The following is a 21,091-nucleotide window of genomic DNA, read 5'->3' as shown; positions in this document are numbered from 1 at the left end:
TGGGAAGCTGCAGGTGGGTAAATCCAAACCAGGGCTTCATGGCAGACTGAGGCATCTTTTGCCAGCAAACAGAGGAAGAGCAGAGCTCTGCTTCTCTGTGTTCTCTGCTCTGAAGATGGACTTTCCTTCGTCTGATACTGAGGGAAAGCACAAAAGGACTACCTCAATCAAGTTACATTCTTCTTCCTTTGCAAACCCCTTCTTACAAATGTTAACAATCTGTTCAGGTGCTGTACATCCTCAGGAAAAGTATGCACAAAATGTTATGAACTTCTGCCTAAATAATTCATAGACACTATGTGAATTTCTTACTTAATAAATTGTCAGTGAAGAAGTAGACTTGCTTTCTAAACTTGAAATGACATTTTTTTTTTTTTTTTTCACTGGAGACTGAATATTACATTTTGTAATTTGGAGAGCAGAGACAAGATTTCTTAGCCATGTCGAAGACATTGAGATGTTAGGCTCTCGGTCTGATATTTTCAATTGTAAAATAGAAATGACAAACCAGCTGCTTAGTCCACTGCAATATGTGAGGAGATAAAAACATACAGGTTCTAATTGTAAATCCGTATGATGGGATTTTGGGCCAGCAGCCTGTTCACAAATGTTCTGTACAAGTGCTTAAGTACTAAGCCCTTTTAAGTAAAACTCATTTCTTCTGGAGATTAGATAAGGAATTGCAGAATATTTAGGTACTCAGTTTCAGATATTAAACTCAGCCAACTCAGTGGTTCTGGGAACGAACAAACTTTCCTTTGCCTGAATGTATGAAGAACTAATAATAATACGTAGTTATGTTATTCTGCCTTAATCTTATGTCATTTAACTTGTATTTTTATAAATAAATGATTTCATTTTCTGTGACACAGCCTCATCTACTATAGCTCTTGAAACTGTCTGTGTCCTTCAAAAAGACTTAATTCGGTTGAGTTGATGATGGTGTATATTCAGTTGTGTTCTAGGATCAACAGTGATAAGTTTCTAACGTTAACTTCTCTGAAAGAGGAGGACTCTAGAAATGAATCGTGCCTGTCTATGCATTCGTGTTTTCTTTTTAAAAATGGTGGGTATTTCTGTATCATTTATTCCTGAATATCATCTCCAGCTATAGGGCTGCTCTTAAGCTTGTATAGAGGGCTCTGACACTCCCCAAAGTGTGGCTGTGGCTCAGGCACATAGATTGTCCTGAGCTGGTAAAAGCTTTGCTATTGAGGCTGGAAAGTTTTACCTATGCTTGATTTGCTTTTTTTCTTACTGAAAAATTAAGGATGATCTTTGGACAGCCTACCTTGAAAGTAGGTATACCAGCAGTAAAAATGGAGTCAGTGGTTACAACCCCATGTAGCCTTCTGAGGTAAGGAACTGTGCAAGAGAGAGCAAAGAGGATGTCTAAAGCAGAGTTTAATGTGTGAATGGTAGAAGCCTCCTCACAGAATATTTGTGCTCTGACATTACTTACCTCATTGGAAAGGTATTTAAGCACTTGTCCAACCATGAGCGTGGTGCTGAATGCATGCGCCTAAAAAAGTTTTCCTAAGTGAAAGTCTGTACTATTGTAGCCAGTCTAAAGGTCTAGGATAATATTTATCAAAGGCAATCCAGTGCTCAACAACAAAAAACCTGATTTGTTGCATATTTGTTGCACAAATGTGCATGTCAATAAAATCCATCTACAGGCAGGACCTTGCACAATTTTCAGCGGTTTTTGAGGTATTCCATTGGAACAGTTGTCTTAGTCCGAGTAACAGTTCTTATACATGTTCCTGTCTTCCAAAGTAGACATAAATGGATTTGTAAGACTTATTTTTTTCTGCTTTTTTTTCTGTATTTATTGAAGAGCTTTAATTTATAAATTTTGGCACCAATTTAATACTTAGAAAGAGGTGAAAGCTTATTAATAGAATAAGCTTTATTAGAAAGCTTATTTCTAGTAAGCAGGAACAGAGACTTTGTGTGGAAACTTGGACAGTTTTGATTAGCATCAAGGAAAATATGTATTTATGACCAAACTGAGAGCATCACTCTCATGTCATAACAAAGAATTAGATGTCTGGAGTATTCAGACGAGATATCAAGGATCCCTGGTGAAATCCCTGCTCTACATTACACATTTTGAAAGGGATTGAGACATGTATGAGTATATTAGTAACCTAACTATAACTGTTTGCTCTCTTGGCTTTCTTCCCTCCATTCTTCAGTGCTGGAAGTTTTCTGTTTCAACTTGTTACTGAATTACGCTCTTATGTAAACCTCATTGTCATGAGATGAGGAAGCCACTTCTTGCTCAGCTTTGGTTGGAAGGCGAGGCACAAACATTTATTTCTGAACTCACTTGAGAAGTACTCACACTTCTTAAATTTATTCAGTCTTCTTCCTTACATTTGAGGCTACTGCTTTCAGTGTTTCAGCATTTCCTTCTTGGAACTGAATTGGGAAAAAAATCAGAATTAAAAGATGGAGTTCTCTCAGACAAAAACGTCTGCTGTCTTGGTGGCACTGCAGCACAGAAAGCACAAACAACTGAGATCTACCTGTAACACAGTCCTCAGACCATCAGTCTATTGAACTGATTATGTTATCTTTGTTCCTGATTTTGATATTAAAACAATTTGTCAAGTAGCATGTTGTGTACCATGAAATACATACATTTTGAAAGTTGGCACACTGGGAGACAAGGATGGTTGTTGCTTGCCAGCACTAGCTTTTCCTTTTCTCATACAGTTGCAGGAGAAACTTGATGTAGCTTAAAGGGTAAAACAGATTGCCTTCTGCAATGATGCTTAGATCAAGTAAAGTTTTACACAGAGGACTCTGCAAAAAGAGTAACATTGTGTGAAGTCAGGTCCGCAAAATAAAGAAGTTCAGTAAATGTTTTTCCAAGGTATCTGTCATTCCCAGTCTCCATTTTCATTTTGTGGCATCAGTCAGAAATATGGAGAATCTGTGCGTAATACCAAGGTTTGGGTCAGTTTTCTTTATTCTGTAAGGGAGCCTCAAGCTCTGGGCTGTGCACAGAGCAACCGTAAAACGAATCACTGGGCAAACCTTTGTCTAACTTCACTCTAGTGCAATCTAATAATCCCTTTTGGAAGTAACTTTCACTGTCTGGTCCTTAAATACAGTAGGTCCAGCGTGTTCCATTCGGAAATGGAAAAATACTAGGAAATGACTTTAAAACTGAGGGAACATTCCATTGCTGGGAGAGAGCTTCTGGAGCTTGCTGGTGTTTTGAGAAGTGAATATATTTGCACTGTCAAAAAGGAATTAAACAAATTCCTTGATAAAAGTCTCATAAAGGTTTCTAAATGGCTGAGGCCTTCTAACACCTCCTATATGACCCTTCTAGATGCAAAGGAATACAAACAGACTGCATAAAATGGCCATGTTCTTTTTCACTGTATAATTTCTGCCTCAATGGCAGCAGCACTGCTGGTGTAGATTTCTAGTCAGAGACAGTAGGGCATTTACTCATTTTAATGAAGCAGAGATCTAGAAGTCCTCTCTGTAATGAAAATGCTTGATTTATTGTTTCCTCCTTAAAAGAACATTCACAAATCTGGTCAGAAAGAGTAGCATCCATGAATAAACAAAAATTCATGCTAGATGCTTGGCAGTAGTTCTTATCGGCAACAGGAAAAATGAGAGCTAAGGGAATTAATATCTCTGTCTGAGGCAGAAAGCAATGAATTTCCTGCCATGAGCTTGTGTATATTTATCAGTGCATTTAAAGTTGGGCAGTTCTGCTCTATACTCTTCTTTTTAATGAAAAAACAGCAGTATTCACAGAGCTATTCTGCTTGTGTTATTTATAGCATGAGTAACTTAAGAGTACCTCTCTTTATGCTTTTCAACATGCTTAAAACTGCTTGGAGAAAGCGGGCTGGATGAGATGGGCCACTAATCTGATCCAGCCTGACAATTCAGGTATTTCTATCACATAGCAGAGATCCTACTGTACTGTTCATTTATCAGCTATGTGGGAACTTAACCTAAATGATGCATGAAAATGTATTGGGCAGAAAATCTGATTAAATTCAACATACTCACCTAAATCAACTTTTACTGTCTAGTAATCCTTGTAGAATATTAAAACTTCTGCCAGTTTTGCTTTTGATTTTTCTCTTGCATTACCTGCCAATTTTAAGCTTTTATTTTAAATATCCTTTTTTTCCTCTCATTTATAATTCTTTCCAAAGCTTTGGAGCTGCTAACCCTCCAAATCCTTTACTTCAAACCTGCCCTCACCAAATCTTATCTGAGTTATCATAACTCTGACCCATTAAAGGAGATTGAGGATGTTTGGACCCATAGACAGTACTATTTTGCCTTTGGTAAAATCAATTAAAGATAATGAATTGTACTGCTGGAAAACTTTTCATCTGTGCTTAAGATTAAAAGAAGCCCAACTGATTAGAAGTAATGCAATTCATAGTTCTTGAAGCACATGAGGAGGGCAGCACTTTGCACAGATAAGAAAGACTGCTGGGTCACAGCAGAATGCAAATTGTTGAAGACTGCTCCAGTACAGCATGGGTCACCATGATGCATGGCAAACACATTAGCTAATTTTGAAATCTAAAAGCTGAAGTAATAGCACCCAAATTGTCAGGCTTAAAAGAAAAAAGAAAAAACACAGAACAATAGCTTCATTATTTTTTTTTCTTCCAGGTACATTTCCTTCTACTTATGTTACTAGCTGTCTCCTCAAGCAATTCTTATTTTCCTAGTTGATATTTCCCATTGATTTCTTTTCCCTCAGTCAGTCACGTTGGTTACCCTTTTTTATCCTTGTGTGCTCATTTTCCATCTCTAGCCTATATGGCCTGAAAAAGTTCATTATAATAAAAATGAAAAAAAAAACCCTTGTTTTTATTTCTAATTAAAATCCAGTCTTTTGAAGAATTATGGGAACAATTTCATATTGACAGTGAATGGCGTCTGGCATTAACAGCCAGCCTTGCTTCTCTCACTTGTTTCTCTGGTTTTTACCTATCCACAGTTCCTATGGTGTCTTGATAGTCTTGATCTTGTAAAGATTGCCTTTCTAATTGAAGGCTGGGGGAAGATGAACCCAACACCATTGCTGCTGAGGGATTATTCCACGTTGGGGAGGTGAGACCCCTGAAGATTTGATGTTAGGTAGCAAGTGTACCCGTCTGAAGTAATACTACTCCCTTCGTTTGGTGACAGTAGTTGAGTCCTATGTCCCATGGCTTGTAGCTGCGCTCCAAATTTGATATGGAACTTGTTGGGTCATGCAGGATGGCCACACTTTGCTTAAATCCTAAGTAAAATAGCAGCCCAAAAGCCCTTGGGGTGTGTTTTGACAGCAGCTTAGAAGTACAGGTTTTATAAACACGTTCTTGAAAATATTATATAGATTTTTTTTTTTTTAAATTCACTTAAAGTGAATAAATTATCTACCTTTTTTATGTGGACAGTTGATACACAGCTGTTCGCTACAGGAATTATCATTATTTCTAGTAAGAGAAAGCAAATGCCACAACAAGTATATCTTTATTCATGTATTAGTGTCCATGTTACCAGCTTTCATTGGTGTAGCATTTTCTATAAAAGTCATCATGGAAATAAAATTGTTTGAAATAATAAAAATAATTTCATAAAATCCAAGGGCCGAGAAATTAGATAACAATGTTTTTTTCATAAGCTCAGTTTCCCACTTAGAAACAAACACACACAAAAAAACAAGTTTTCAGTAACTTGTTTGTACTGTTTAGATACATTAAAAGTAAACAAAATTTTTGCTGGAGAAGAGACTTCATCAAAATTTTTTAATCCTAACAATAGTGTCTCAGATGCTGTTTTCTTCTGTTTAATTCATCTGCAAGTGATACATGAGGTTGGAAAGTGGCTAAAGCCTGAAAAAATGATGATGTCTCTCTTCTCCATTACATCATCTCTGGCAGTTGGCTGGAGGAGAAGGATGCCTCTTCATTGTCTTTTTTCCTTTACTTCTTAGAGACCATTCACTATTCATAAATAAGAAATGAAGAACAACTTTTATTGCAGTTGCTTTTTATATAAGTTGTTGGGAATCCATGAAAGCATATATTTTGATCTCTCTTCATGGCTCAACACTAATGGCAAAGTCGCACTCAAAACCTCCAAAGCAAAATTAGGAAATGAGACGTGTACTTAGGCCATATGTTTGTTAGCTTTTCTTTTACTAAGGTAGCAAACGAGTTCATAAATTTTTAACTATCCCTGCAGACTCTTGCTTGAAATGACAAATAAAAGTCTCTCTGCAAGTGTACCCTACTTTTGAAACAACTTTCCTTCTTTTTTTCTTCTGAAGGTAAAAGATGCAAGCTTATGTGGTAGGAATCAAAATTTCTACAATAGAAGCTGTGCTTCAGTGCTCATTCTTCCCCAAAAATCAGCATGAAGTGGAAATGTGTCACTTAGCTGTTGCTTCACATATTCCAATACAACCATGCAGGAATTATACTGATGTAAATTTTATCATTCAAAGATCTCTCTTAAAAAAAAAAAATGGTGATGGAATGAAAGGGTAGTTACTTATAGAGGAACACTGACAATGGAAAGATGAAAAGTCTCACCTTGAAATTGTGGATGCGTCATCTCAAAATGTACCTGTTTAAATATATACTCTTTTACATCAGTGAATGTTTACAGAAGAGTTGTGTTTCGTCTTTTCCACTCCTTTGAAGTTTAGAGCAACACGCTCTCCATCTGATGTACAAACTGAATAAATTTAGCTGAGAGAGCCATTTTATGGCTTGTTTCTCAGTGACTGCATTCAGACTGATTTTAGGATGGAATAGCTCTCCTAAAGTGCTCTCAAAGCTATATGTGAGCTATAGAGTGCTTGTCTGTCTAGTTACGTTGTGTTATGTCAATGATGATGCACTTATCACAAAATGGCAAGTAATTTTATAGTCCTTATCAGAACTGAGTATAAAACGAAAGCAGCGCAGAAGAGAGGTGCTCATTTTGTCAAATGAACAAAGCCACCTAAAAGTTTTTACTGTATTTTAAAGTAGTTTAATTTGATTTTCCCATCAGAAAGTTATGTTGTTTGACTCTCAAGAAGATAAAGAAATGGAATGGCAGCTGGAGAGGACAGGAAGATTTGCATGACAGTAGAACTACTGATGTGATGGACAGGAGCCATGAAGTCATTTCAATGCCTACTTGTAATCTAAGTTATCCAGCCCTATGTGAGTATGTAAGACGGTGTTCTCCACCAGCACCGTCTTTAAAGATGTAGAAGTGTCTGCAGGCTTAAATGCATCTCCTTTTTATTTCATGAATGAAGAATCCATCAGAAATCTCTGCACAAAGGTAACTGATGACCTTATTGAGTTTATAAATTTTTGGGGGGCTGCTACAGAGGAAATAATTCTCTACTGAAGTCAAGCCATAACCTATTAAATACCTTACCGGGTAAAGAAATTCCTTGCTTCAACAAGGAAGGTTACAGTTGGTTACATCTAATAAAACTTTAATATTGTCATTTGGCATAGTGTTGCATATCCTGTCTTGTCCTTCTATTAAAGAGACAGGGGATTATGTACTAAAATTACTATGTGCCAGGAACATTTCTATTGAAAATGTAGGCTAAAAAATGCTGGCAGTATTCTGTGTGAGAAAAAAGGTTGTATTCAATTAGTACTGTGGAACAACAGTGAACAATGAAATAAAGATGATCTTGTAACTTACTGTACATTGCATAAATGAGGAAAGTCCGTGTTGTTTTAGGTTCTTCATTTGAGAAATGACTGAAACAAAGATAAAAACTGAGGAATGCCATAGCTTACTTCAGTGATGAAAGTGGATTTTTTTTTATATCTCAAGGATGCAAGCAAATTATGAAACAGTCAAATGCATCTAAAAAAACCCCATAGGTACAGATTAAGTTAATAGGAAAATTCCTTGATAAAGATAAGTATACAGCCACATAATTCTATCCTTAGGAAATAAATAGAACCCTAAATCACACACATTTGAAAGTAGAATATATAAAGGACTAGCTCTATGATACAAGGGGGGTTAAATCAGAAGGGACTTTATGAACATAAATAGTCTGAATATTATCCAGAAATTATGTGCTGAAATTTTTTATTATGGACTTAAATGATTTCCTGAGTTCTTTTTAACTCAGAGTATCTTAGGGGCAAAATGAAGAAGGCAACAATTTCTACTTCCAATTTTAACTTCAGAAATTTAACTCACTTTCATACTAAATTTTGCCCGTTTTATTTGCTTTTCTAGTGGAAAAATGTTATTTCAGGGTAAATTGAAACATTTATTTATCTTTGCAATGCATTCCTCTGTATGTTTTACTTGAACAGAAAGAAGATTTCAGGAGAGAAGGGAGGTGTTATTTGACTGCTCTGTTTCATGTGGTACAAGTTGATTTTGTGGTTTCCTTAATGGAAAAAGAAAAATTGTTTTACGTAATCCCCAAATACTCATTATTTTTAGTGAATGAATGAAATACAGTTCTAGTTCAGACCATCTGTTTATAGCACTAATATTTGTTTTAGTTGTACAGTATTTTCGTTTTATTTCAACATTACTCCATGTTTCATGTTCAGCTCTCCTCCAGTAGTGTTCCCTGTCTTTCTTTCTATAATTACAGTACCATATAGCTTAGTAAAAAATATTGAGTTGCTTTTGCCATCTGATTGTTCTGAGGCAGATGGAGTATTTATCTTCTCCCCTCACTGAACATACCTTTGCTTTGTTTCTTACACACGCTAATCATAAGAATCTGGTGGCTCCCTGTGAGCATCTGGTGACATTAGGCCTTGGTTGCCTGACCAATATATTTTTCTCCAAAGCACTCTTCTTGCATCTGGAAGCTACTTTTCAGTTACAGCACTTCCTGAAAAACTATTGTTTCACAAAATGATTGTTGAAAGCATCTACTGTTTTTCGAAAGCTTTCTGTGCTTTACTTTTCCTTTAATTAGAGTGGAAAAGAAGGAGGGGGAAATAAAAAGTGGACAAAGTTGGCCAAAATCAACAGCACAAAATCTGTTTTGGGGGGGTTTCAGGTTTTGTTTGTTTGATTGTTGGTTTGTTTGTTCTAAAGTTATGCTTTTGATGTCTATCTTCCTTTCCAGGAAGGAAGGAAATAAAGGCAAATAAAATCCATGGAAATTTGTTTTGGGAAGATATTTTCTCTGAAGTAAAGGAAGGAGTAACAATTCCAAATTCCTCTGTGAACTGCTAGATACTCTTTTTTTTTTTTTTTTTTTTTGCTGATGTGTGTCCATTTGTAGTTATTGACCCAGAGACTGACAGCTCCTTATTTCAAGCCTGAAGGCATTCTCTCTGAGTCCTCAGCCACAGAGGCTTTCTGCCAGGGAGGTTTGGTGGAGGAGTTATTTTATTGTTTACTGTACCAGCCAGCATCATGGTAGTGACATTTCATTATTTATGTAAGGCATCCAGAACTGGGGGGAATAGTCAACAGTGCCACCACCTACAGCTCCCTGCAAGGGATGCTGATGGGGAATAAAGCTGCTGCCCATCATTTTGCAAGCAAGATCTATTGTTGCCTGCTCTAAAGAGGAAGAAAATTATAGTGACAAATGATAATGCTGTTGACTCCCTGGTAAGAAGCTGGAAGCTTTATTGCTCCACAATCAAACAAACAGCTTCCATTGTATCTAATTAATAGGTTCAGCTCCAAGTCAAATATAATTGCAGATAAACTCTGCTAAATATAAAAGCTCAAAGCAATTGAACTCTTAAATTCCATCAGTTCTTACTCTGTGACATTTTCTGTGCAAACTACAAAAAGAAAAAATTACATGCAAATGTCTGGTAATATATTGGATCAGAATAGTTCATTCTGAAAGTTCATCCAATAAAGTTAATAATGACAGCATTATTTTCACAGTTGTTTTGGTACTGTAGTCTGAAGTTTCACACAGAAGTTTGAATTTAAGGTGCTGCATTTTTTACTTCTATCTGCTTTGGATGTGGACAAGGAATTCAAGCTTACAAGAACTACATTACTGACTTGAGAAGGTATTAAAGTTTCAGCGCAATGTTTAGTAGAAGATTTGGGTCTGTTGTTTTACTGTTTTGTTGATCCATTACTGTAATGATGATGATGATTATTATTATTATTTTGCATCAATATGTTTTCAGTGTAAATGAACAATTATTTTTCATGCCTCAGGCAATTTAATTTCTCATTACCACATTAAATACTAAAGGCTGTTTTCCTGACTCAGAGCCACAACATCTGTCACCACTTGTCTAAAAAAATTTGTCAGATTTGGAAGTCAGTGTAGTATCAGATGAGTCATCATCAAACTAAAATTTAGAATGGGGCTCGAGCATGCCTGATATTACTGGCAAAATTGATGTAGCTCTTGCATTGTTCCTTTTTATTATTATTTTTTCCCCAGACAATTCTAAAGGTAGAATAGATGAGGTTTATAACAAAAAAACTATAATCCCTACATCTAGGAAAAGAAGACATGGGAATGGACAGGAAATAAAATGAATGGATAAGGAGCAGTTAAAATGATTAAGGATCATTCTGTTGGTACCCATCACTTCAGCTTTGTTCATATCAGTGATATTTGTTTATTTATTTCAGCCAAGAATTTGGATCTAGTGGTATATTAGATGCTATCCTCCATTTTCTTTTGAAATATGAGTGATCACTTCAGGATGAAAAGTCAGTTTTCAAGGAGCTGAGGTCTAACTGTACAACCTAATGTACTTCTTTAATCACCAATGGTGGGAAGGTAGGATACAGAAAAAAAGTATGTTCTTAAAATATTTGTTGCAATAACCCATGGTAGTTATCTAGAACTTCTAGAGTACATAACGGAAGATGAGAATTTAACATCTGTGTATCTGAATAGGAGTCTGCAAAGATCTGATTCATTTAAGTGAGATGTCTGGACACTGGCTACTAACAACTACTTTCCACTCTTACTTTGGTGCTATATTCTTTAGCATTTAGAACAAAAAACATTTTCAAACACACAATGGACCCAAGATCCCAGGTGCAGTAATTTATTTTATAATGAGCAATGAGAAGCAGGTATAAGTGAAGGGGGATGGAGGTTGTTTGCTTTTAGCAGTGTTCATAGAAACATAGAATGGCCTGGGTTGAAAAGGACCACAATGATCATGTAGTTTCAATTCCCCTGCTATGTGCAGGGTTGCCAACCACCAGACCAAGCTGCCCAGAGCCACATCCAGCCTGGCCTTGAATGCCTCCAGGGATGGGGCATCCACACCTCCTTGGGCAACCTGTTCCCGTGCGTCACCACCCTCTGAGTGAAAAACTTCCTCCTAGTATCTAACCTAAACCTTCCCTGTCTCAGTTTAAAACCATTCTCCCTTGTCCTGTCACTATCCACCCTCATAAACAGCCATACCCCCTTCTGTTTATACGCTCCCTTCAAGTACTGGAAGGCCACAATGAGGTCTCTCTGGAGCCTTCTCTTCTCTGAGCTAAACAAGCCCAGTTCCCTCAACCTTTCTTCATAGAAGTGCTCCAGCCCTCCTTAGGGCCATCTTAGTGGCCCTCCTCCATGTCCTTCTTGTGCTGGAGGCCCCAGGCCTGGACACAGTGCTCCAGATGGGGCCTCACAAGAGCCGAGTAGAGGAGGACAAATGAGAATCTCTAGTGCAGGCATTGAACTTGGTGATTTCCCAAATGCCTTTTCACGGAGTTACTGAGGTGAGAAGATATAATTTCTCATGCATCAATTGGCTAGGCAGCACCAGCTGCTAAGCAAAACCAGATTCTGACTGTTGGATGACTTTCAGTAGAGTCCTCCAGTGTACAGACAGTACAAATCCAAGCAATTAATCCACCCATCATAGCATGATTTCTACCTGCTCTTATCCTTCTTCCATTTTTGTGCCAGTGTACTGTCACTTGTATGTCTGTCCTTTTCCAGTTTGTTTTGTGTGTCTGCTTCTTAAGATTTTCCATTTCAAAGGCTGTCAAATTTACTTACGGCCTCATATTTGCATCCCCAGCTTGTCACTGCAATGAATGTGAATGTCTGCAAATAAGAGAGAATCAGAGAAACAGTGTCTGCTACTTCTTTGGATATTACTTTCTTTCAAGAGAAGAAATTAAATTCATTTAGTTCATTTCTGGAACAGCAGATGCCAGCCATTCCTGCTACCATCAATTCCTCAATAGAGAACATTAACAAAAGCTTCTGTGGGCTTTGCAAATTGTTAGTGTAAGACAATGAGTCTGTGGGCATATGAGTCATTATTTCACAGATGCTAACGTGACGATCCCTCTTCTCTTTGTTCTCTGCAATTACCACTCTATAAAATAAAAGTTAAGCCCAATGGCATGTTGTTAAAAAATATGTGCTGTTGGTTAAGATAAAGGATATATGAATACTATCGGTAGTATGTGTTCATTAGCTCCATTTTCATAGAGCTGAAGCACCACTCATCTTTACTCTTTGGGGTTTGCACACTTCAGATCTTTGGGATGTTTTCTGCCTGCAGAGCAGGAAGAGTAAACCCTTGGTGCTTTGTATGTACAGCACACCCTGCCAACGGGACTGACAGAAAATGTCAAGGGAACGAGAAAACAGAAGATGTGAACCTGGGAGTAATTCCTAAATGGGAGGAACAAATAACCATCTACGATTCTCCTTGTTTAAGATCATAGCTGCTCTAGAATTGATGATGTAGTAGTAAAAGCATCTTTAAATGGAATGCTTTTCTTCCATGGTTTTGCTGAATTTTATTGTTCAGGGAAGAGGAGGTTCTGACTTGCTCTTGGAAAAATAAGATATTCTAATCTTAGGAGGCTAAAGGAATGTTGAAAACCCCATCATGCCTGGACTTAGTACAAAATTATTTTTATTATTTATAACACAGTTGTGAAAAGCTTTGATTTCCAGTAACTCATAACAGCCAGCAAAGCATTTTGGTGTGCAGCAAAATTTATGAAGTGCTCTTGAACCTGTTGATCCTAACCAGTTTTCGAATGTGGATGGATCAAGTTATTTACTGACACCTAGTTGCTATTCTCTTACTTGCCCTGTATAAATATTGTCTTTGTACAATCTGGGATCTTTTTAGGGATGAAAATATAAATGCTAAAGCCAAAATAGCACTTTTCTTTCTGTGTTGCAAGTGCTCTAAAAAAACAAAAAAACAAAAAAACAACAAAAACAAGCAAACCAACACTGAAAGGTACTAATATGCCATACTTAAGGTTTCCATGTATGTTAAGGAGGAAGAAGGTGATTTTAGTTTCGCTGTTACCGATTTCACTCAGAAAAATTCTGAGACTGCTTCTACAGTTTAAAATAAAACTTGAACTCAACTCAGCTGGGATCCTGACAGAGCACAGGAGCGTGTCTTACTCAAATTCAAGCTAAAAATTCTTGATATCTCCATAAGTCTAATTTTATAGTACTACTAATCCTACTCTGTTAGTGTCACTTGAATCTTTGCTATTGATTTAATTAGTTTGTGTTTACCACTGCATGCCTCTCTGTATCCACTGCCTCTCTAAATTCATGAACCGGAGCTGACTTTCTGTAGCTCCTTCCCTACATAAAATAAATGAATCATCTGGGGACTGAAAAGCTAGGTAATCAGTGCCCTTCTTGATTCTGTGCCCTTTGAAGGCTGCATAGAGTTAAGAGAGGAAGTCTGTACTTGAAATTCTGAAATAGCTATTTATTCACTTCTGGCCCTGAGGAGAAAAAAAATAGCACACAGAGACATGCATTTTCTGGCTAGGATCAAAGATCAATATGTGTGAAGGTCTCAGAAGAGTTGCTCAGTCAAATAGACCACAGTTTTGGTCTTATTTGATCATGAAAGAAGGCAAAGTTGGGTCTTGGCATTTTTGGACCTTTCTTGTTTAATCTAAATATTCCCAACAGTGAAGTGTTTGTTAGAGTGTCCACAGAAGTGTCAGATTGTAAGCTGAGAAAAAGAGAATATTTCCAAAATTATGTTTGGAGCTTCATGTACTTAAATATTACTTCCACTAAATATTATTTAAGATAATTTAAGGGTAGTAGTACTCATTCAGTCAGGAGCATTGCTAAGGGAATAGCATACAGTTACAATAACCAGTAAACCTGGTATTTGAAATACTAGGCACACATAATGAACTCACTTGAGAACAATCTTCATAGATAAATAGCCATAAAATGAATAGTTCTGGCTAGTAAATAAATATGAAGACATAATATTCCTCATGAATAGATATAAACTTGAACTATTTAAAAATGACTCACTGTGAACTATTAGACTAATTCCCCATAGAAATAAGTGTTCCTGTGAAGTTTGCAGCCTGTATTTGCAGAGACATATCGTTTGGATAAAATAGATTAAAAAAAGAAAATTGCTGGAAACATGGGTAAATGAGAAACCTTTCTGAAATTTGCCTGTCCTTCCTTTCTAGTCACTTTCCTTCAGTTATAGAAATTTGTGATATTTCCATTCTTTTTATATAGTGCAACCAGATGGCCTGGGATGCAAAGGAAAGACTTCCTCTCACAAGCCTGGAGCATTCTCCAAGCCAGCTAGATTGGCACAAAATAAGGTATTCATATCTGTACCACCACACTTTATTGGCAGCTTAATTTTCACCTTTCAGAGTAGAGATTGTCTCAGTTACAGAGTGACGTCTTAAGGAGTAGTTTCAAAGGATAAGCAATATAACACTACTCTACGTAACTTCCCGCATAATTTCCATGGAGCTGCTTGTCGAAAAGTGGGAAAGATATGTGTCTGAAGTAGCTCTGCCCCACTACCTAGGGTTCCGTTTTTCCCCCTTCCCAACCTAAAAGCCCCTGGCAACAGAAAAAAAATTGTCTTCTATCTTGCAAATATAAGGTGAGAAATCTCTAAATCTGCTATAAATCCTAAGTATTTCATGCTTGCCTTAGTTTTTTGAGCTTTGAATTTCAGTTGCATGAAGATATGTCATTGAAAGATTGTTGTGGTAGGAAGATGTTGCCTATGAAATAAAATCCTTCTCTGCCTATAGCCCAAGTAGGAGCTGGTTTTGATGACCCTCTTATAGTGCTCCTGCACTGAGGTTATTTATAGCACTATGTTGGTGATAATCTCTTTGTTTCCTAGCAGACACAGATGACTTATGACTTTACAAATAAAAAAAGATAAAGAATAGAAAGATAAATTTCCTGTGTAGCTTTTTTTTTTTTTTTTTTTGAGGAACATAGTATTGAATGGACTTTCTGGTGCTGAGTCTAGTTTATTTTTCTCAGAGGCATGATATGCAGTAATGCACTCTCTACTATCAAAATACATCTTACATTTTCAGTCCAACTCAGTTTTTCTCAGTGTCACTTGGGACAATGTTTCAGAGCCATACTTTTCTTCTGTTATGGATCTCTCCTAGTTTCTTGGGTAGGTTTATTTACAGTCAGTTTATATTCATTCATTCTTTTCCAGTATTATCCACCAGATTAAATAATTTTCTTCCTGTATGACACTTACATGAGGGTATGAGGTAATGAATGGTAAGCAGTGATGACATTTCTGTCCTTGGCTTCTCTCTTTGGGGTGCTGAACAATGTGCTTGGCTATGGAAGGGCTGCACAGCCCCTGTTCGTCTTAAAGAGCCTCAGTGCCCTTTCCTTTTTGAATGAATCTTTCCTTGTCTTGGATGATCAGGGGTATCCACAATATTCAGCACAAGTTTTTCAGAGCATCTTTTTTCATGGTACCTTGCACAAGACTGCAAATGACTTGTCATTATCTGCCTTTCAACAATACAAAATAATAGAACAGTTTAGTGGGAAGGGATCTTCAAAGATCATTGAATCCAACTGCCTGATCACTTCAGGGCTAACAAAATATTAAGAATAAGGGCATTATCCAAATGCCTCCTGAACACTGTCAGAAATGAGGCAGCAACCGTCTCACTAGGAAGCCTGTTCCTATGTTTGATCACCTTCACGATCAAGAAATTTTTCCTAATGAACAATTTGAACCACCCCGGGCAGCTCTGTGCCTTTCCCCAAACTCCAAAATGTGGTTTGCTCTCTTGGCTGCCCGGTCACACTGCTGGCTCATGCTGAGCATTCTGTCAGCAGCACTCTAGGTCTCTTGGTGCTGAGCTTCTCCCTGGCCACTCACCCTTTGAGCTCTGCCACTGGGCCAGTTCATCACCCAGCACAGCAGGAACCTGTTTATCTCACAGCTGAGCAGCTTATCCAGAAGAGTGCCGTGAGGGATGGTATCAAAGTCCTTACTAAAATCCAGAAACATTTATTACCTTCCCTTCATCTGCCAAGCAGGTAACATAATCATAGAAAGAGAGCAAATTACTGAGGCAAGACTTTCTCTTGACAGACCGTTCTAACTATGCCTGTTAACAGTTTAGTTCTTTAAGTGCCTTCCAATGGCACCCAGGATAGCCACCAAGGGTGCTGAATGCAGTTAAATCCAGCTGGCAACTGGTCACGAGCAGTGTTCCCCAGGGGTTGATATCGGGGCCTGTCCTGTGAAATATCTTTATTGATGATTTGGATGAGCAAATTGAGTGTATCCTTCATAAGTTTGCAAATGACACCAAATGTTGATCTGTCTGAGGGTAAGAAGGCCCTTCAGAGGGATCTGGATAGCCTGGATCGATGAACTGAGGCCAATGGGATGAAGTTCAAGAAGGTCAAGTGCCAGTTGCTTCACTTCAGTCTCAACAACCCCATGCAACAATACAGGCAGAGCGGAGGACTGGAGGACTGTGTAGAAGAAATGGATCTGGGGGTGCTAGGCAAAGCTCAGCTGAACATGAGCCAGCAGCATGTCCCGATGGCTTATATCAGAACTAGTGTAACCAGCGGAAGCAGGGAGGTAATCATCACCCTGTACCCAGCTCTGGTGAGTTCACACCTTGAATACTGCGTTCAGTTTTGGGCCTTTCACTACAAGAAAGACATGGTGACCCTGGAGTGTCCAGAGAAGGGCAACAAAGCTGATGAGAGATCTGGAGCTCAAGTGGGAGAAGCAGCTTTGGAAAGTGGGACAGTTTAGTCCCACTTAGAAGAGGAGGCTCAGGAGAGACCTTATCTCTCTATGCAACTATCTGAAAGGAAGCTTTGGCGAGGTGGGTGTTGGCCTCTTCTGCCAGTTAACTAGTGACCTCACAAGAGGAAATGGCTTCAAGTTGTGCCAGGGGTGGTTCATGCTGGATATTAGGAAGAATTTCTTCCCAGAAAAAAATGATAATGCATTGGAATTTGTTCCCAAGGGAGTCACCATCCCTTGGAGGCGTGTAAGGAAAGAGTAGATTCAATACTTAAGGACATGGTTTAGTGGGCAATACTGGTGGTAGATGGCCGACTGGACTAGATGATCTTAGTGGTGTTCTCCAACATTAATGATTTTAAGATGCTATAATTCTATGATATATTCCATAACTTTTCCAGGTGGTGAGGTTAACTGACAGGTCTCTAGTTTCCTGGGTCCTCTTTTGTGCCCTTCTTGTAAATGGATGTAACGCTGGCAAACTTGCAGTCAACAGGGACCTCCAGAGACTCCCAAGACCTTTGGTAATTTTTAAAGTTGCATTTATGATATTCTGGAGATGAAAAGACACAAAATTTGTCTAGGGAAGGGAAAGCATCCTATGTGATACACAGCACTGTCCTTCCTTTCTGTTTGTCCTATGATTAAAACAACAAAGCTTGAAAAAGACTAATAATTTTTTGCTCATATGACCTAAGGAATGGCCCCATGTAGATAAAAAGCTGAACTACTATAAATATTATAAATACTAGCTATTACATTTTTGCTGACTTTTGTCTTAAAGCCATTAATTCCCTTACTTTGAATGTAAAACATAACAGATCATATATTGCCTGTACTAATAAATATTTTTAAGCCTTTATGTAATTACATCATGAAGTTATATTTCTCCTTTATGTGAGGTGTAAAGCACAGAGGAATGTTTTGTATTTACAAATGCCAGGACAGGATCTGTTTTATTATTGAAACTGAATCCTGTACGCATTTCAGGACTCCATGTGATTATTTGTGTCCGTGTACACTAAAACCTTATCCTTCTTCCCTGGCTGAATATAGTCTGAGCTTGCAAGTGCTGCTCAGGTTTCAAGTATGCAGCCAATTGAGCTGTCCTTACCCTTTCCACCCCAACACTTTGAAGTGTTGTTACAGCACATCTGGAAGCATCTGGACATGAAAAATAAGTATTTCTTTACAGATGTTCTCTTAATAGCTCCTTCATTGCTCTTTTATTGTTGCAGACTACTCCACTGCCCTCTAGCTTGTGGGAGATGGATGGTACTTTTTATCACATTCTTTGGTGTGGTTGCTTGTTTTCCTCTGGGCTACACCAGACTGCAGGCACAGTATGCTGAGGCTCCAGACTGCTGGCCATCATGTGGCCTGCTGTGCTAGGAGCACGCTGTCAGCATGCAGCCCTTGACCAGAAAGTGAGTCACATTCTTCTTAGCACCTGGAGCATGGTTCAAAGAAGAACCTTGTTGACATCAATGGTAGGAACACATAGCACATTAGGAACATGTATTGTATGAAGGTATGCCATGGCAGCTATACTGTGAGGCAGAGGATATGATCAGCATAATTTTTGTCACGTGAAGGCTGACAAAGTATGTGCCACTGTCCCAAGAGCTGAATTCACTGATCCCTGCCCATGGTAGTATTCTCCCATAAATGAGAGAGGATGGGGCAGAGGAGACCCCAGGGAGTGAATTTTCCCCAGTGACAATGGAGGTAGCTCATGAGAACACTGACCCAGGCATCCTGGGAGGAACCTGCCAGGTCTGCTTCACATGTGGCTTCTCAGATACTCATAAGCAGTGGGAACAGAGGATTACACAATCCACACCATAGTGGTTATAGTTCTGCCAGATGCCTGTGTCCAAAGGCAAGAAGCCCTTGTGCTGGCAGATGTCTGGTCAGCTCTACAGGTATTTCAAAACTCTTTGAGGTGTGCTGGGATGCCCAAGGATTTATGCACCTTCCACCCAAGAACACTTTTTAGTTTCTCTCTTTCTTGTTAACGCTTTCTCTTGTCCACGCTATGTGCTTAGTGTGTTGCTTGTATTGAAGCAGCTTTTGGAACTGGGGTCAGCAACAGAAACTCTGTTAATCTTATCCTGCCATTACCTTTTCAGGAAGAATAAATGTCATATTTACTTTGGACTTTCAAGAAAGTTTTAATAAAATAACACTTTCTGCAGTAACCTTATTCTGATATGTGCCACTGTTTGTCTTGTGGGCTGACGCTTGCAGTTCCGAGGCAGCTGAGTTCACCAACAAAAAAAGAATATAAAATAGCCACAGCACGTCAGCTGTGGCCTTGCAGTGCAGAACCAAAGTGGGAGAAAATAAATGCTTACTTTTCTTTTCTTCAAGGAAGAACAATGATAAGCCGTATGCCTTTGCAGTCACTTAGGGATCTTCTACTTTGAAGCTTAAACACGTCTGTGTCACCAAGAAAGGCAAAAGAGCAGGAATGTGTGATATCATTGTTCTGAAAATGCTGAACAGGAGTACAAAACTCCACGTGCTTCCCAGTGATGGAAACACAACAGAAAAAGGAGAAGAGGATGTAAGATGGGTTACTGAAAGAAGAGGTGAACAGTAGACCAATCTGGGATGCTGTGCTGGTTCTGTATGACCCAAGTAATAGACCCTGCATTGAGTGTGCTCCCTGTGCAGACCCTTGCATGCAGTGAGTCACCAGAGGAGACAGAGTCCTTCAGGTAACACAAGCTCCTCTGCTTGTATGTGATCAGACACATAGAATTGTTTATGCTCCCTCTGCAGCAGTCTGCATAGCATTTCTGCTGGCTCCTTAGGAGCTGAAATTATGTGTTTCTCAGGACACAGATGGCTCGAAATCTTGCAAGAGGGAGAACAGCTCTTGTGCTCTTGGGCCACATGCAACCTCATGTTGCCCAGGCTTCCAGAAGGAAGTTGGAAGGGGTAGAGATGCTGTAATTCATCTACATGTAGTTTGAAATTACAAGCAGAACCTGGGAATTGTTTAATTGTTTCTGATTTGCATTTTAATTTATTGCACTTTGTGTGATACTGTACAATTCTTTGGCTGTTTAATGAGGATAAGCAGCCAGCTCTGCTCACTGCACATTAATTTTTCTTCCCGAACTTTAACTGTGACTTTAACAAAGTTTTGTTTGACATTTACTGTTCTCCTCTTTATGCCTGTGTTTAGTATGTATTGTTACTCGTAAAAAAAAGTAAATTACCACTGCTGTGACAAAAGGTTTTTTTTAAATATCGAAAAACTGTAAGAAGCCTGGGTAAGTCAGTTAGATGGCACTCCAAGAACATAAACCAGCAGTCACTGAGATTCCCAGCAAAGATTTTTATATCCTAAAGAAATCACCCTGCACCGATGTCGTCCTTATAATTATTGAGAAACAGTGTACTTTATAAAGATCAGTGGCTCCTTTTCACAGGATGAAGAACCTTAAGCTTTCCAAATACAGCAACCGATTTAAAGTTCTGTAACGTGTGAGTACAGTGTGTTCCACAATAAAGCAGAAACTACACAGCAAACAAAGTGCTGGCATTTGAGAGAAAACAGCCAGCAGGTCACCACAACTGAGAAGGATACGAGCACAGAAGACATTTTGAATTTTCATTTTCCAGTATTGAACCTGAGCTTGTATTGCTGATAGGGAGTACATTAAGATGGATGCTTTTATCACTGACTCAAGTTATCAAGGTAGTCCACGGGAGTCCAAAATTTAGCTCATTTATCTCTGTTTAGTATTTTCTCAGACTTCATATATATCACACAGAGCACAGCAGTGCATCACCATAATTATGAAGTTTGTAATAATTACATTAACTTTCAATGGTAGTTCTAGCTTGCTTCCAAAATAAATCTGTAGGGCTTCAGATCATACACACTACTTAAGCAGTGTAGGAAAGAACTGGAAGTGCTCCTGTAAGGCATGTCCATAACAGTCTGGTTGGAGAAGGATGATTGCTGTGTGACCTCCCCAGACCCACAGCTTTATTGAAGTTTCTTAGGGCTTTCCAAATTGGAATGATGATCCTGTATTTGGGATACCACAGGG

General features: G+C 38.4%; 1 long non-coding RNA gene across 3 annotated transcripts in view; it reads left to right on the top strand.

The window, feature by feature from the left end:
• Window positions 1-6,789: 6,789 nt before the first annotated feature.
• The window catches only part of LOC112530106, a 65,866-nt gene continuing 51,564 nt past the window's right edge, over window positions 6,790-21,091 (top strand). For all 3 annotated transcript variants that reach the window (XR_006932189.1, XR_005861171.1, XR_005861170.1), the window contains exon 1: window positions 6,790-7,329. This is a non-coding gene — a long non-coding RNA (uncharacterized LOC112530106). The remainder of the gene's footprint in view (window positions 7,330-21,091) is intronic.

The sequence above is a fragment of the Gallus gallus genome, chromosome 1, assembly GCF_016699485.2.
Source record: "Gallus gallus isolate bGalGal1 chromosome 1, bGalGal1.mat.broiler.GRCg7b, whole genome shotgun sequence".
NCBI lineage: Eukaryota > Metazoa > Chordata > Aves > Galliformes > Phasianidae > Gallus > Gallus gallus.
This window is presented reverse-complemented; position numbering and strand designations above follow the sequence as displayed.